The 16,224-nt window shown below is 46.2% G+C and overlaps 1 protein-coding gene across 4 annotated transcripts in view; it reads left to right on the top strand.

The window, feature by feature from the left end:
* SYT16 (synaptotagmin 16) overlaps positions 1-16,224 on the top strand; it is a 136,938-nt gene that overhangs the window by 16,252 nt on the left and 104,462 nt on the right. For all 4 annotated transcript variants that reach the window (XM_033953082.1, XM_033953081.1, XM_033953085.1 and 1 more), the window contains exon 2: positions 12,469-12,648. The gene's annotated coding sequence lies outside the window, so the exon portion shown is untranslated. The remainder of the gene's footprint in view (positions 1-12,468; positions 12,649-16,224) is intronic.

The raw sequence follows: 16,224 nt of genomic DNA on the forward strand, positions 1-16,224 counted from the left end.
AGGAAATCGTCGCTGCTGTCTGCTGATCTTATTTGCATACGCAATTTTTAAAGATTGTCTCAGGTTTTTAGATTTGATATCAAAACAGCTGCAGTAGTAGACTATCGCTTTTTAACGCGGGTTTTTGAAAATCCTGGCTTCAGTGAGCATGTGAATGTGTGAATTGAGATAATTACTTGTAGTCCTAGAGGGGGTGGGGATCAAAACAGAACATTGGATGTGAAAAGCTAGCAAGAATTTAAGGACCCTTGAATTTTGCTAATTCTCTTAAGGCATTCCACTTAAGCACCCATATCTGTTTAGGACTATGGGCTAGATTCACTAAGCAAATTGATTGTGTACCGCTCGGTTTGTGCTCACTTTCCTACTACGGCTCGATTCACTAACCTTCCTGCAGACCCCATCCGCACCCTATCTGATCTGCATATGCAAATGAGTAAAAAGGCATGTAAATTTCTTAAGGCATCTATTAATGAAACCATTTCGTCCAAACTGACTGGCCTTTCCATTCAAACAAGTTTCGACTGTTGAGGACCAGTCACTGTACATCCTCACCGACTATTCCTGCCTAGCAACTGCCGCGTGCATGTTAAGAACTCCATTAAAAATATATATCTATCCCGCAAAAATCCAAAATATATCTAAACTTGAAATATATGTAAACTTTCATGTACATAAGCGTTTGAAACATTTTTTTGATTTTTTTTGGAATGCGCATAGCGTGCGTGGGAGCGAATCTCGGATTTGTAATGCGCATGGCGAGAAAATCGCAGATTAACCCCGTGCTCTCCTTGCGCATTGTACATTTCATATATCAATGCCAAATTTTATAAAAAATCAAAAATAACTTTTAAGGGCCAGCTAGATTGACTCATGCATCTGACGTCATGCGGTCGCCTTTGGTTGCTTCGTGCTTCATGGCAGAAAGAGCTGCACAGCCTCCTGGGATTCGTAGGCTGTATATAACAGCGCATGATCCCAGTGCATTCAACTGCTGTTAACTGTTGTGCCTTCTAGCAACTTAACAGTTTTTTTCCTGAGAGAAATGTTAAGCTGTTTGGAAGCGTGCAATAAACTTCGAGATCGATCCGTAAAAAAAGGACGAACTCGAAGAATTCCACAGTTCACTCACAAACCTTCAATGCTATTTCTCCTTAAACCTCTCCAACAAATTTTTCAAAAAGCTACAGTCACAGCTTATACAGCTTGCAACAGCACTTAAGAAAAAAAGAGAGGTTGGTAAAACTACAGTTCTTATATTGCATTTTTTACGACAACAATGCTTTGCGGTAGGTGTATTCAGAGCCCGCCAATGATGTCCGTGATTAAACCCCGCCCCATTTCTACGTAGTGAAGTCCTAAAGAGCTAGCGCATGTGTTATGTGCTACAAAACCAACAAGGAGACAGTGCGCACGCGCATCGATCGATGTTAAAGCGAGACGTGGGGGCGTGTTTACGATTTGATCATTTGCATGGACAAGATTTACTGAATTGATAGGCCAGAATGACTCGAAAATGGATAGGACACGAATAGAATAGATTTGTGAACTTTAGTGAACCTAGCTCTATGAACGTGTTTCAGAGGTTCTTATCTTTTTCTAAATGAGGGGAGTCACCTTTTTCTTTGCTGAATTCCTTGCTTTGTGCATATCTGTATAGTCACTCTTGATGGTCACTGAAGTTCAATTTAGATAAACAAATTATTTTTTTGAAGACATATGCAAAGATTTTGAGATAAAACTCAAACAAGTTGAAATTAGTCTTGTTTGAGTTGGAACTATAATTTGTGTATTTCCCCCAAGGTATTCTGGGAAAATTTGTTGATGTTGGTACAACTGGTTTCCCATAGAATGAGATACTGATGGTGCCCTAATAGACTGTACAGTGAAGCTAATGGGTAATGGTGTGCTGAGCACAGATGAGTGCTATGACTGTGTTACCTAGAAAGGGCTCCACCTCTCTGATACTCTGACTGGCAGTGCTAGTGTCTGATACTGTCACTCAGAGGATCAAAAACAAAGTGGAATTGTCCCAATCAGAATGGTGCTCAAAAAAGTGTCTGTCAACTCATCTGATAGATCCAAATGCCTTTATTCATCCAAAGTTCCGGAAATCCATACAATGACTCAATGACCCGACATGCACATGTTTCGGCCTACCCGGCCTGCATCAAGAGTCTATAATTATGCATATAAACATAAATAAATCAATAAACATAGATTAACATAAAAACAAGAGAAAGCTTAATTTTTGAATTTTTGAATCACAGCAAAGAATAAGATAAAAAAGTCATTGAGTCATTGTATGGATTTGCGGAACTTTAGATGAATAAAGGCATTTGGATCTATCAGATGAGTTGAAAGACACTTTTTTTGTGCACCATTCTGATTGGGGCAATTCCACTTTGTTTTTGAGCTTTTGATTTTTGTGTTTTTGTTTCACCTGTTCTTTTGTGTCACTCAGAGGAGCCATTGTAAGAAACTACGCACACACCTTCCTTATTCTCTCTTTAATCATACTAATGTGGTCATTGAAAAAGTCTTTGATTATTTCCTGCCTCTGACACACCTGTTTAAGTAGAGAGATTGAAGGACATGCTAGCCCTATGCTGAAAAGTTTTTTTTAAATACCAAAGCCCATGGGCAGACTATACAGTTGACATATATATATGATGGTGCACAGGTGGAAAGGTGTGAAAATAGCACATGATGATATGCCTTGGTGATGAAGAAATTAGAAATTCCTTTAGATTACGACAGGAAAATTTTTAATGATGAAAATATTCTTTTAAAAAGAGTTGTTTACGATGGGGGTCACGTGATGGTAGCGAGCTGACCGGACGTCTCCGGCTCGGGCTCCGCTCTCCCTCCGTATAACTGCTAAATACCGTGCTAGTAGTCAGCGTTTACTACCCGGCGATTTCGCTGCTCGTTGCTAGGGAACGCTGTGGCATTGCGTCGGGAGCTCCGGAACAGGCAGCTCGGTTCCGTTCGGCAGGGATGCCGATCAGGACCACGAGGCCCGGCAAAGAAAAATCTGCAAAGCCTCCCAACATGGCCGCCACTAGCCCGATCTCTCCAGGGCCGCCCCCGCATGATGCGGACATGCAGGTCTCCATCTGCCATCTCTCCAAGCTCCTGGATGAGAAACTTTCCAAACTGCACACCGTGATGGAGGAGGTAAAAGACAGCATAGCGGGCCATGCTGCGCGGCTGCAGCAGGCGGAGGAGCGCATTTCGGCGCACGAGGAGCAGGCAGTGGCGGCGGAGGTTCGTATTGGTGCCCTGGAGGGACAAGTTAAGCTGCTGGAAGAACGGGCGGAGGAGGCGGAGAACCGCAGCCGTCGCAATAACCTGCGGCTAATTGGGGTGCCGGAGGCTGTCCGAGATTCTGAACTGGGCGAATTGGTGGCCACGTGGCTTCCCCACACCCTGGGACTTCCATCTTCCTTGGGCCCAGTACAAGTGGAGAGGGTTCACCGCATCGGGGCCCCGCGAGCTGAGGGAGCGCGGCCGCGCCCGGTCATAGCCCATTTTCTAAATTATGCCATTAAAGCTTGCATACTGGAGGCTTACCGGCGCACCTGCTCCCTGGACTACCATGGCACCAAGCTCCTGCTTTTCCAGGATTTCTCCATCAAGCTGTCGGAACGCCGGCGGGCTCTGGCACCATATTGCACCCAGCTCCATGCCAGGGGAGTTAAATTCTCCCTCCAGTATCCAGCTAAAGTCCGCATCTCTCATAACAACCGTGTGGTCACCATGGATACCCCAGCGGAGCTTCGCTCATATCTGGAGGGGCTGCCGGCCACTTGAGGGGCTGAAGACGGCGGAATCCTTGTTTGGGTTTCTGCCCTGCGACCCTGGATAGGGGATGGAGTTCTCTTTGTTTCCTGGGCAGGGGGACCTGCTTATTTCTGTTTCCACCTTCGAGACTACGCCGGGGGGAGGGATCTCGCCTCCTCTCCCTGAGTGTTTCCCTGCCCGTGGCTGCATTCTTGGACCCTGTCTCGGTTGATGATTGATCGGCGGGGCTTGGGTCTGTGTCTCGGCTGCTGGGGGCAGCATCTCTTGGACTGTCACCTGATGCGGAGACCTTGATGGGCATTTTTCCTTTGCCAGCTCTGGCGGGAGCTAGACTGTTGGCCTTGGTCCTGTTGCACTTATGCTGACTACTTGAATATCTTGCAGACCTTTGCTTAGTGGAGGGAGGGGGGGTTCGGGATATTGGTTATGTTTATGGTTTTCAGGAAGGGTTATCTGTTGGGTGGTTGGATTGTTCCTGGGGAGGGGGTTGGGATGGGAGGGGGTGGGGGGGGAGTGTGTCGGGTAGGGTATGCATGGGGAAGTGTGATTGGAGTCTCGAGAGTGCGAGCGTCTTCCCTATCACAGCGGGGTGAGTCCCATGGGGGTCGGTGGGAGGTGGGCCTGGCTGGGGGGCCCTCTTCCCTGTATTTTTCTCTTGCCCGTTTTACTCTTGCAGTTCCAAGCGGGGCAGACAATGGTTAATTTGAAACTTTCCACACTCAATGTGGATGGGATCCACTCCCCGATCAAAAGGAAGAAAATACTTTCTTGGTTTCGTAGGGAACGTATAGACATTGCTTTCTTGCAAGAGACTCACCTCACGCCAGTAGAACATGAGAAACTCAGGAGGGACTGGGTGGGGGAGGTGTACTATTCCTCATATAGCGCCCGTCAACGGGGGGTAGCTATTTTGGTTCACAAACAACTCCCCTTTCAATTGCATAAGGTTATACAAGATAAAGAGGGTCGATATGTTCTGGTGTTGGGCGAGCTTTGGGGCCGGAAGTACCTACTCGGTAATGTATATGCCCCTAATATCTATAATCACAGTTTCTTTTCAGGGGTGATGTCGCGGCTGACACAGTACCCGGGATACCAAGTTATTTTGGGGGGAGATTTTAACATCACAGCGGACCCTGCTCAGGACTGCGCCCCCGCGAAGCGCATCCCTCGAGACCATATGGGCAAGGGGGTTAATTTTCTGGCCACACAGCTTGGGCTCCTGGATATCTGGCGCTTATTTCACCCTACGGAACGTACTTATACGTTTTATTCTAATCCTCATAATCTTTACACCCGTCTTGACTATTTCTTGCTCTCTCCCTCGCTGTTGCCCTTCGTTCATGCTGCTGACATTGTGGAGGTCCCGCTCTCTGACCACTCTCCTGTGGTCCTCTCTTTCCAAATCACTGCTGATTCCTCTGATCGGACTTGGCGTTTCCCGGGATACCTGTTTAAAGATCTTGCTTTTCGTAGATTTCTGCGGGAAAAGTGGCTAGATTATTATAGTACCAACTATGACCCTGATCTTGACCCGGGTCTTTTCTGGGAGGCTTCCAAAGCGGTGTTGCGTGGCTTCGTGATAGCATACGTTGCTGGAAAGAAAAAGAAATTGGAAGGAGATATGTTGCAGTTATCGGGCGAACTGCAGCAGTTACGGAGGCGTCACCAGCGGACTCTGCAGGATGCTGATCGTATCCGCATACGTACTCTTCGACAACAAATTGATGTGATCCTCACCCAGCGAGCGGAGAGAGATCTGTATTTTCGTCGTTACAATTTACATCGGTGGGGGGGACGAGCGGGCCGGTTGATGGCCCGTCTGGTCCGTCCCTATCGTAAGCGTCAAATCATTACGGCCATTACCGACCCAAAGGGTCAAACCTACACGACGGAAGCACACATCCAGCAACAATTTGTGAAGTACTATAAGGATTTGTATGCTTGTCGGCCGTTCGCGGATGCGGATCGGGACCACTTCTTTAAGGATATCCTTTTACCGAAACTTCAACCGTCCCAGGTTCAAGCCTTGAATGCCCCGATTGATCGCCTTGAGGTGGAGTTGGGTATTAAGGCACTTAAATTAACTAAATCTCCGGGGCCTGATGGCTATGGACCAGAATATTATAAGATTTTGTCTGACGTCATCTCCCCTTCTTTGGCAGCTGCTTTTAATTCTTTGCATTCCCAGAAGGGTGTGGACCGCTATAATATGGCGCACGTTATCTTGCTACCCAAGCCGGGCAAGGACCCGTCTCAGGTGGGTTCTTACAGACCCATATCACTTCTCAACCAAGACGCCAAACTGCTGGCCGCCTTGCTTGCTCGACGTTTGAACTCTTATCTTCACCTTCTTATTCATGAAGATCAGGCAGGATTCGTACCTGGCAGATATGCCTCCATGAATCTTACGAGAGCTTTGATGGCCATCTATTCTCGTCGGGGGGGAGACAATAGGGCGGCTATAGTGGGCCTTGATATGGAGAAGGCGTTCGATAGCATCTCTTGGTCCTACCTTTTTTGGGTTATGGGTCACTACGGGTTGGAGGGCGCATTTCTGGACTGGGTGCGCAGTCTCTATTTTTTGCCCCAGGCTCGACTGCTGGTTAACGGACAACTCACTTCGCCATTTCCGTTGGAACACGGTACTAGGCAGGGGTGCCCTTTGTCCCCGCTTCTTTTCCTTCTGGCTATTGAGTCATTGGCGGTTAAGATTCGTTCCAATTCACGCCTGCTTGGTATTCACGTGGGAGCCAAAGAGAGTCGCATTAATCTATTTGCGGACGATATTTTGTTATATTTGGAGAATGCACCTTTACACCTCCCGGTGGCTCTCTCACTTGTCCGAGATTTTGGGACCATATTGGGCCTCCGAGTTAATTGTGCTAAGTCAGAACTCTTGCCTCTGGCTTCCCATAGACATGAGTTGTGGCATGACAATCTTCCCATTCCTCCCGTCCGGAAACCCATGCGCTATCTAGGAGTCTATTTGAGCACCCAATATCATCTCCTCTATAAGTATAATGTTCTTCATCACATTGAGGCTATACGTCACCTTTGTGAGAAGTGGAAAGATTTGCCTCTTTCTTTATGGGGTAGAGCGGCATTGTTTAAGATGGTTCTTTTGCCAAAACTTTTATATCCGCTTCAAACGATCCCGCTTTGGATCCTGAATAAAGATGTCCAGGCCTTTCGGTCTCTCCTTCTTTCTTTTCTGTGGCGTAACAAAAGGGCTCGAATTAGTTTTGCTACCTTATCCTTGGACACCAGGCAAGGCGGACTGAATCTGCCGGATATTCGCCTATATAATGTTGCTTCCTTGATGCGTTCTGTTCATGAGGGCATCTCGGGACAGTTTAGGTATTCTCCCCCGGGGTGGATAACGGCTTGGTGTGCTCCTCACTCCTTTATCTCTTTATTGCATTTGCATCCTCGGTCTTCCCCGGGGGTGGACTTCCGATTTCATCTTCTGAAACCTTTTCGTCAGGCCTGGTGGTGGTGGCGGAGGTTGCAACGGCGGGCTCCGCAGGCCTCTCCGTTCTTGCCCCTGGTAGGTAATATTGATTTTCTTCCGGGAATGGGTCCATCGGGGTTTCACCTGTGGGAGTCCCGGGGCTGTGTCAGCGTGCGACATCTCCTTGCTGAGGGTGAGGGGACATTCCTTTCTTTTCAACAACTGCAGAACCGGTGGGACCTTCCGGCTTCACATTTTTGGGCTTACTTGCAGGCCAGACATTACTATTTCTCCTTAACACGTAAATGGGGCGAGCAGTGGCCTTTTGGCAAATTGGACGCCTGTTTGGCTCTCCTTCCTTCTCACCTTAACACCCTAGCCACTTGGTATAGGCTCTTAAAAACTGCTCTTCCCACCTCTTATCTGCCTAGGGTTTCGGCCCAGTGGGCTCGTGATCTGGCCCTTGACTATAATGAGTCCAAATTTTTGGCCCTCTTTACTAATCTTATCCAATTCACGAGCTCTATGGAACTCCGGGAGATGCAATTTAGGATCTTGCATCGGGCTTATATTTCTAGGGCTAGAGGACAGGCTATGGGCTTGTGGGCCGATGCTACCTGCTCTCATTGTCGGAGGGCATCGGGCACACTAGTACATATGTTTTTGGAGTGTCCCCATTCAGCTCTGTGGCTCCAGGTTCTCCCTTTTCTTGATGGCCTTCTTGGCAGGAAGGTACCCAGGTCTTATGGCCTCTTGCTCCTGGGAGAGGTGTCTGATGCGGGATTTTCCCCACCCTCCCAGAAGTTCTTATATACGGCAATCCTGGTGGCAAAAAAGATTTTGCTTCTACATTGGGTGGTGGAGACGCGGGCTTCCTTTAGTCAGTGGCTCAACAAAATGCGGGAACTAGCTGCCTTCGAATTCCAGACCTATGCAGCTCCTATTAGTAATGACAAAAAACTGTATGTTTCTTTATGGAGGGCGTTTCAGGTTGCAGCTGACTCTGCAGTCTCTGCTCCCTTGCCATAATCTGGAATCTGGTCCCCGTTAGACTTGGGGACCCGCCTTCATGGGACTTCGCCCTACAGGACTGGTCGGTGCCTCTCGAGCTCGGGTGCTTGTTGTTTGATTGAGGGGTGCTTGGTGTATGTTTGGTGCGGATTGTGTGGATTGATTGAGAGGGATGATTTTGTCTGCTGGATGAGTGAGGGCTGGTTGCGTGGGGGTTTTCTATTTTTGAAAAATGATTTTGCAGTCTATGGTATCTTTAGGAGAGTCTTTTGCTGCACGTCTCTGAGCCCGATTTGGACGGGTTCCCCCTTTCATTTTATTTTATCATGCGGATTTTGGATTCATCCCAAGCGATTGTTTCGTATGCACCTCTCCTGTTGTACAGTTTTGTATTTACCAGCGATTTACTCTTCCTTTGTACTAGTACTTTGGTCCTTAGATTGGGCCTAGTTGTTTGTTCTTTTTGACTGCTTTCTCAATAAAAATTATTACAAAAAAAAAAAAAAAGAGTTGTTTACACGATTATTTGGTTGCAACAGAACTTTTCCCCGGACGTGCTGCCACATATATGACAGACCTCTCAAAATTGAGTGAATTTATTCCTTTTTGTGTTGTCTTGAAGGAGTCTTGAACTAAGTTTTCTCCTTAATAAAATGCTGAATTATGTTTAATTGCAGACCTGACTTATCTCATGTTCTAGCCTGCCTATACTGGGTGTTGTAGCTTCTTAATGTGTATGCTGAGATTACCATATTGTATTTCGCCCTCCTGGACATGTAACAGAAAGACTGCAGGGCTTAGATAAGTGACCTGCTCCCTATAGGACTATAAGGCTAACCCCTGAACCAATAATAAGTGCGAGCTTAGGACCAATGTTTGTTAAGAAAATGTAGCAAAAGTAACAAATGAGAAGTTGTATCTAGCATCCAGTTGTCTAGCCAGAAAATGTATAAATATCACTGTAATTTCCTGTTTTCGGCACTTCTGAAGCTGCCAGACTGGGGGCTCAGGAGTCCGCATATGCTAAATAAAACACCTGTGCTTTCTTCAAGTCTCTAAGTTTTGTGGCTGACCAAAGTGACCTTTCAGTATGACTGCTGTAGATTCTGGAAATGTAATGTTTGACAACCACTCTTTTCTTGTCTTGCCAGTTTTTATTTATGTAGTGCCATGACTTGATTAGAAGAGAAAATAAATATCATTATTATAATGGTACACATTTCGATGCCTAAATCGATTGAAAAACGCTGTTAGAAATAGCAAAAAACGGCAAGATTGAGGCACCTATCGGCATCTAAATAAATGGCACCAGAATCGTGCCTACGTAGGCGCTTTAGGCTGCTGAACACCAAAATAGGCATGGCCAATGCTAGAAGTGGCGTTAGGCAGCCTAAAGCATGATTCAGCTGAACTGGCAGGACTCCCCATAACTGCAGCTTTGGGGAGTCCTGCAAGCTCAGCTGATCGGGGATTCCCCTGTTGCGATCAGCTAAACTGGCAGATCCCCGATTCCTCTCTCTCCCTCCCTCCCACAAAATGACCGATCCCTCCGTACCCCTTCAAAGAGAGAGCCTTAGGCCCCTTCCTGGGAGGGACCTAAAACTCTAGCCCAAGCACCTAAGGTCCCACCCTAGGAGGGGCCTTAGTCTTCCTGGGCCAATCAGGGCCTTAGGTCTTTCCCAGAGCATCCCAAGTGCACTGGGAAGGGGGCATGGGGGGGGGGTGTCGAGGGGTCATTAAGACAGGAGGGAGTGGGCATCTCTCCTGCTGATTTTGGGTGTGGGGAGGTGTCCTCAGGCAGGAAAGAGTGGGCATCCCTCCTGCTGATGTTTCATCAAATGTATAAGGAGGGGGTTTGATGATTGGAAGATTAGGCTTTTACCTTCGATAATCTTTTTTCTGTTAGTCCCTTTCCAGATTCCATACGCTAGGTGTTCAATCCCAATCTGGGAGTGGCAGAAATCCATAAACCTTTCTGATCTCATGATCCACTCTCTTAGTCTGAGAGCTAGCAAACATGTCCAGTTAAGTTCCAAAGCCAAGCAACATACCTGGGCAAATCCATGACAAGGGGGTATGGGGGAGGGTCCCCAGCAACATAAGTAATTATTGAACTGAAGCATGTGCTCAGAAATGTTTATGAATTTCTGCAACATCCGGATTGCGGGTTAGGATTGAACACCTAGCGTATGGAATCCGGAAGGGACGTAACAGAAGTTGGGTTTGGGGGCAGGGTCTCTCTTTGATGGGGTACTGGGGGATTGGTCGGTCGATGGATAGGTGAGAGGGAGAAAGATAGGAATCGTGGATCTGCTGGTTCATCTGATCACGGCAGGGGAATCCCTAATCAGCTGAGCTGGCAGGACTCCCCGAAGCCGCAGTTTTGGGGGAGTCCTCCCAGCTCAGCTGATCAGGGGGTCTTCTGCCGCGATCAGCTGATGGCAGGCTGTGGAATATTGTCACAATCCCCAGCAAAGATAGATGCCAGAAATGTAGGCCAGGGTTTTCCATGCCTACATTTCTGGTACCTATCTTTGAATGAATCATGCCTATGTAGGTGCTGTAGGCTGCCTAGTACCAAAGTAGGTGTAGCAGCATAAAGAGCCATTTTGAATCTGCAGGCCTGCTGGAAGGAGGGAATGGACATCCCTCTTGTCGGTCTTCCAGTCAAGGTTTGAGGGATGTCAGGGGGAGGGTGGTTATTAAAGCAGGAGGGTGCTGGGGGGGTTGTTAGGGGGTATCCTCAGGCAGGAGGGAGTGACATCCCTCCTGCTGATTTCAGGTGTGGGGAGGGATGTTGGTGGTATCATCAGACGGGAGGGAGTAAACATTCCTCCTGCCAATTGGGGGGGGGGTGTCTTCTGCCCACTGCTACTGCTGCTTTCCCTGTCGGTTGAGCTGATTACAGGGGATTCTGCAATCAGTTGAACCAGCAGGACTTCCCGAACCTGCTGGCTCAGCTGTTTGGGGCTTCCCCTGCCAGCTCAGCTGCTGAGCCGGCAGGGAAAGCCCGAAATAGCTGAGCACAAAAGAGAACTTTTTAAATTTTGACAGGAGGGATGAGGAGAGAAGCTGTGCCTAGTGATTGCTTTTCTGAGAAGGCGCTAAGCACAGTTCCTCCCCTCTTTTTCCAGGGCTGCTCCGCAATCAGGCATGATTTTCTAACCGACATTGTTGCGTGATTGACACGCAATCAGCAATAGAGAAAAAGAACATCAGAAAAATTTCAAATCAAAGCCTACATTTGGAGGAAAACTGCTGTTTCAAAAACCCAGTGTGCAAAATTTATTAAACTTCTGACTCTCAAAGTTGGAATAAAATTTATTCTCCTGATTTCTTATTTGATTTACACATCCAGGAAGGGCGGGTGGGTGAAGGGGTATTATATTTTGATGTTATCATTGATCAATAAGTTCAATATGATTTTCACTATGTCTGAAATAATGCATTTTGGTTTTGTTCTTGTATTGGGGTGGGAGGGGGGGAAATGTTTTTGAAGTATTTCTATGATTGATGTAAATTCAATTTTGAAGTTAATTATACATATATGTATATTTTAATGCATTGTTTTGGAATGAAAAGTTAATAAAGATTTATAAAAAAAAAAAAAAAAAAAAGAAAGAAAAAAAATGTAAAGTTTCACCCCCCCCTCCAAACAAAAACAAAAAAGAAACAAAACCAAATTGTGCACAGTAATTACAATAGCAGAGCAGATAGCAGTTATCTGTAAAATTCATATCATGCAAAACTGTCTTTTCAGTAGGAAACAGAAGAAAAGTAAATTCTATCACTTTTCACAAATACGTAACTTCAGCTTCAATTTTGAATTTTGCGTCACCGCCGTAGACTCCCTCAACACAATTCCAATTCACCCCAAGGGCCACTTGTTTCACAAAATGCTGCTTCAGTAGGAGGAACTTTTGTTGAATGTGGGCCTATCCTATAGAAATGCATGTGAAGCTGAAACGAAACTAAACTGCCTTTAATTCTTCCAATTTGTGCAGTTTTAACCATATTAAGGAAAGGTAATTAATAGAGAGCAAAGTTTCATGCTTAAATCACCAACGTTGTTAATTGGGCTGAGAACTTTCAGTGGCCCCTCATAAATATACATATATTCAAATAGTTTATATCAAATCCTGGTTTTGAATGGGGCTATTGCAAATAACAAGTTATGCCTTCTCTTTTTTCTTTAGTTACCCCAGAGGCTATTGGTTTCCTGTCTGCAGTAGGAGTCTTTATTGTTCTTCTGGCTGTTCTTTTCCTCTTCATCAATAAGAAGCTATGTTTTGAAAAAATAGGTGGCCTTCCATGCTTGGAGCAACAAGGGAAGAGAAAACATTCAAAGGAATATTCTGGGGTTCATGAGAGTCTTGGTAAGCTTTCCTGAACATTTTGCCTGTCTACAAAATACTCCTGGGTAAGGGCATGTAAGTGCACTTTGAAAGGGAAAATCCCCATTGAGTTTCCCTTGGAAAATTTGCCTAATATGCACAATCTGGGTACAAAATACTCAAGTAATTTGCACCTGCATTAAAGCAAGTATAAAGCACACGCCATAAATTACACATAGAAATTTGTACAATCTCTCTTTTAAACTGAAAGAAGTAGATGCACTGTTAATTTTAGTATGTGGGGAGGGCAATAATCAGTTTGATTTTACATGCATGCGTTAACATAAGTTTACCACAAAAATTACTTTAACTATTACCCCTGAGCTGAGCAACAATTATCCATTGTTTCTAATGTGCTTGAGTTGCAAGCCTGGTATCTGATTGTAAGGTACAATGAACTAGGTCTTGGTTTAAATTTTGCACCTAAAATTGTTTGTACTGAAATTCTGAAGATACTTTGGGGATAATTCTAAAGCTGAGCACTGAGCGTGGATTCTATAAACACAATTGTGCATAAACCCGTATTTACATGCTTAAATTTAGGGCACTAGCACTTACGCTAGCCAAATGGCTGGTGTAAATAATTGTGGTTAACTGTAGGAAGGTAGGCCTATAAATGCAGGTAGTCTAACCCGCGCACACACCTGCCAGACATGCCCCTGATTCGTCCATGCCACTTCCAAGTTTCTTAAAATCTTACTATCCTGGGCCACTAGCAATCTTTATGGGCGGCTTACAATCTAAAATTCAGTAGTACAGTCAATGAACAAATTAAGACAAATCACATATACAAGAATTTAAGGTTACATTGAAATACAATTTGTTTTTATAAAAGAGAGGGAAGGTAAATACAATTTGGTAATCATGTGTTCTGCAGTATTCCTCCAATGCTACTAAATCAATTATACCCTACTATTTTATTGACCAAATTTATTATTTTCCAAACAGTTCAATGATCTTAAAGATAATGGTAGAGAGTTCCACAATTTAGGTCAAGTTACTGAAAAGATAGCTCATGAACTATTTCTCGATATGCTGGAATTGAAAGGTTTTGAGTTCTGGATCTCAATGGCCTTTGTGGCATATACGGAATTAGCAAACGCATGAGATATAAAGGTTCTCCTGTGTTTAATGTTTTGAAAGTCAACAAGAGATTTTTATAAGCTATTCTATGATTTATAGGTAGCCAACGTGCTGCTTTTAAAGAAGGCATTACATAATAAATTGTAACTCAATCCAATGGCCGTATTTTGAATTAATTGGAGCCTTCGTAAATCTTTCTGACGTGCACCATGTGGGTTGCAGTAATCAATCTGCTGAATCACTAAAGAATGTATTAATACGTTAAAGGCTTTTAGTAAAAACAATGAGCATATTGACCTTACAAGTCGTAGTTTAAAAAACAACCATTTAACTACCTGTGAAATCTGAGATTGGTAAATTAATTGGAGTCCAGGATGTCCCCTTTACCGTTTTGTACTCTTGAATTAACACTTGCAATTTATAAAATACCAGTTAGGGGCAGTTATGCATGTAACTGCTAACTACTACCAATTAGTACTAATTATAGCCAATAGTTGGTCATTCAAACCAATTAGCAGCTCGTTCGCTTATTAAGTTAATTGTGTTATTGACTCTATTCTGTAACTTGTGTACATAGGGCTAGATTCACTAACCTGCCCAAATCAGAACAATCCGTTTCCGATTCGGGCAGGTCCGACTGATTCACAAATCAGTCATATTCAAACGGGGCTGATCGGAGGAACGCCCCCATTTGCGAGCAGGGATCGCAAATGTGCAATTCCTGCTCATGCGCAGACCCTGATAGTAATGACAGGAGAAGCAGCCTCCTGTCACTGCTGTCAGGGCTCTGCCCAGATCTCTCCTGCCTGCTCGCCCCGACGCTGACTCACCCGACTCTCCTGCTCTCTGCCGCCCTACCCCGCAGTGCGAGCTCGTGGTTTTAAAATGGGGCTGCACTGCGGGGAACAGTGGCAGAGAGCAGGAGAGTTGGGGGAGCCCGAGAGAATAGCCCACCCACCGGCCCAACACTCTGGCTCGGCCCGACACACACCCTGTACATACAAATTGGGAGCAGGAGGGGTGCTCAGTCCCTCCTGCTCCGTTGGCCTCCCTCCTGCCACAGGCCCCACTGGCTCAACCACTGTACCCCTGACTGACCCTACAGGATGCACGACCGGCCCACCCCAGGCCGGGCCCTGCCCACCTGCCCCGCGTACCTTATGAATATTGGGAGCAGGAGGGGTGCCCGTTCCCTCTTGCTCCTTAGGTCCACAGGATCCATTTTGGGAGCAGGAGGGGTACCTGGTCCCTCCTGCTCCTTAGGCCTCGATCCTGTTCAGGAAGCGCAACATTGTTTATGGCCAATTGTTTAAGCGCAAACATTGTTTATGGCCAATCAGGGACTTCCTTAGACTCCTCCCTAAGGAAGTCCCTGATTGGCTGAGGCGCCCCAGGCCTTTCCCAAGGGAGGAGCTCGAGGCACCTCAGCCAATCAGGGCCTTAGGCCCCTCCCCGTGCATCAGATGATGCATCGGTGTATGGTCTAAGGCCAGTATTCGCGGCAGAGCAGCAGGAGCAGGAGGACTTTTTCCCTTCCTCCTGCTCCCGAAGGCCACGGGACTCAGGAGGCCTGAGAAGCAGGAGGGATTGGGCACCCCTCCTGCTCCCACCGTTTCTAAAGTTCCGAGAAGGGGTGGGCCGGGCTCGGCCAGCCGGATGACCTACTACAGGGAGGGAGGTGGGCCGGGCCAGGCCCAGCTCAGCCAGGTGGCATTTGCGATGGCAGGAGGGAGATGGCATCCCTCCTGCCTTGTGTACGGCAGGGCATCGGCGTGCCGGGGGGGGGGGGGCATCGTCACGGGAGGGGTGGGCATCAGTGTTCAGGAGCATCGGCGCAGGGGGGGGGGCGGGTTAAAACCATGGGCTTGCAATTATATAGAATATATAAAAAAGGAATAATTCCTTTTTTATGTATTCTGTATAAATTGCCAGCCCGTGGTTTTAAAGGGCAGAAGAGAGTAGGAGAGTCGGCCAGGACAGAAGCAATTGGTCTTCAGCAGTCTCTTCTTTTCTAATCAGCAAGCCCAATCGGTGTTAGCTAAAGTGTTTAGTGAATCACTGCCCTCCCAAATTTGTATGCCATTTCCCTCATTTGCATGCACGGATCGGGAGGGGATCGCTAAACACTTTAGTGAATCGGGTCGCAAAGGGCTCAGTTTGTTTAGTGAATCTAGCCCACAATGTTGTATACTAGTCATAATGTTAGGTGTGCAGCTTTAAAAAATTAGAGGGTTTGGGTCGGGTTCTGCAACCAGAGCTGATATTGACTTGTGCCTCCAAAACCAGCACCACTTACGTATCAATCATATACTGGTGCCTGTTGCAGAATTGCGGCCATTTGTAAAGTAGGCACTGGAAATGTAGGCCAGGGTTTTTCCAGGCCTACATTTCTGGTGCCTACCTTTCACGTAAATTACACCTATGGAGGTGCTTTATGATGCCCAATGCCACTTCCAGCGTTAGCCACACCTACAG

This window comes from Geotrypetes seraphini, chromosome 7, assembly GCF_902459505.1.
Source record: "Geotrypetes seraphini chromosome 7, aGeoSer1.1, whole genome shotgun sequence".
Lineage (NCBI taxonomy): Eukaryota > Metazoa > Chordata > Amphibia > Gymnophiona > Dermophiidae > Geotrypetes > Geotrypetes seraphini.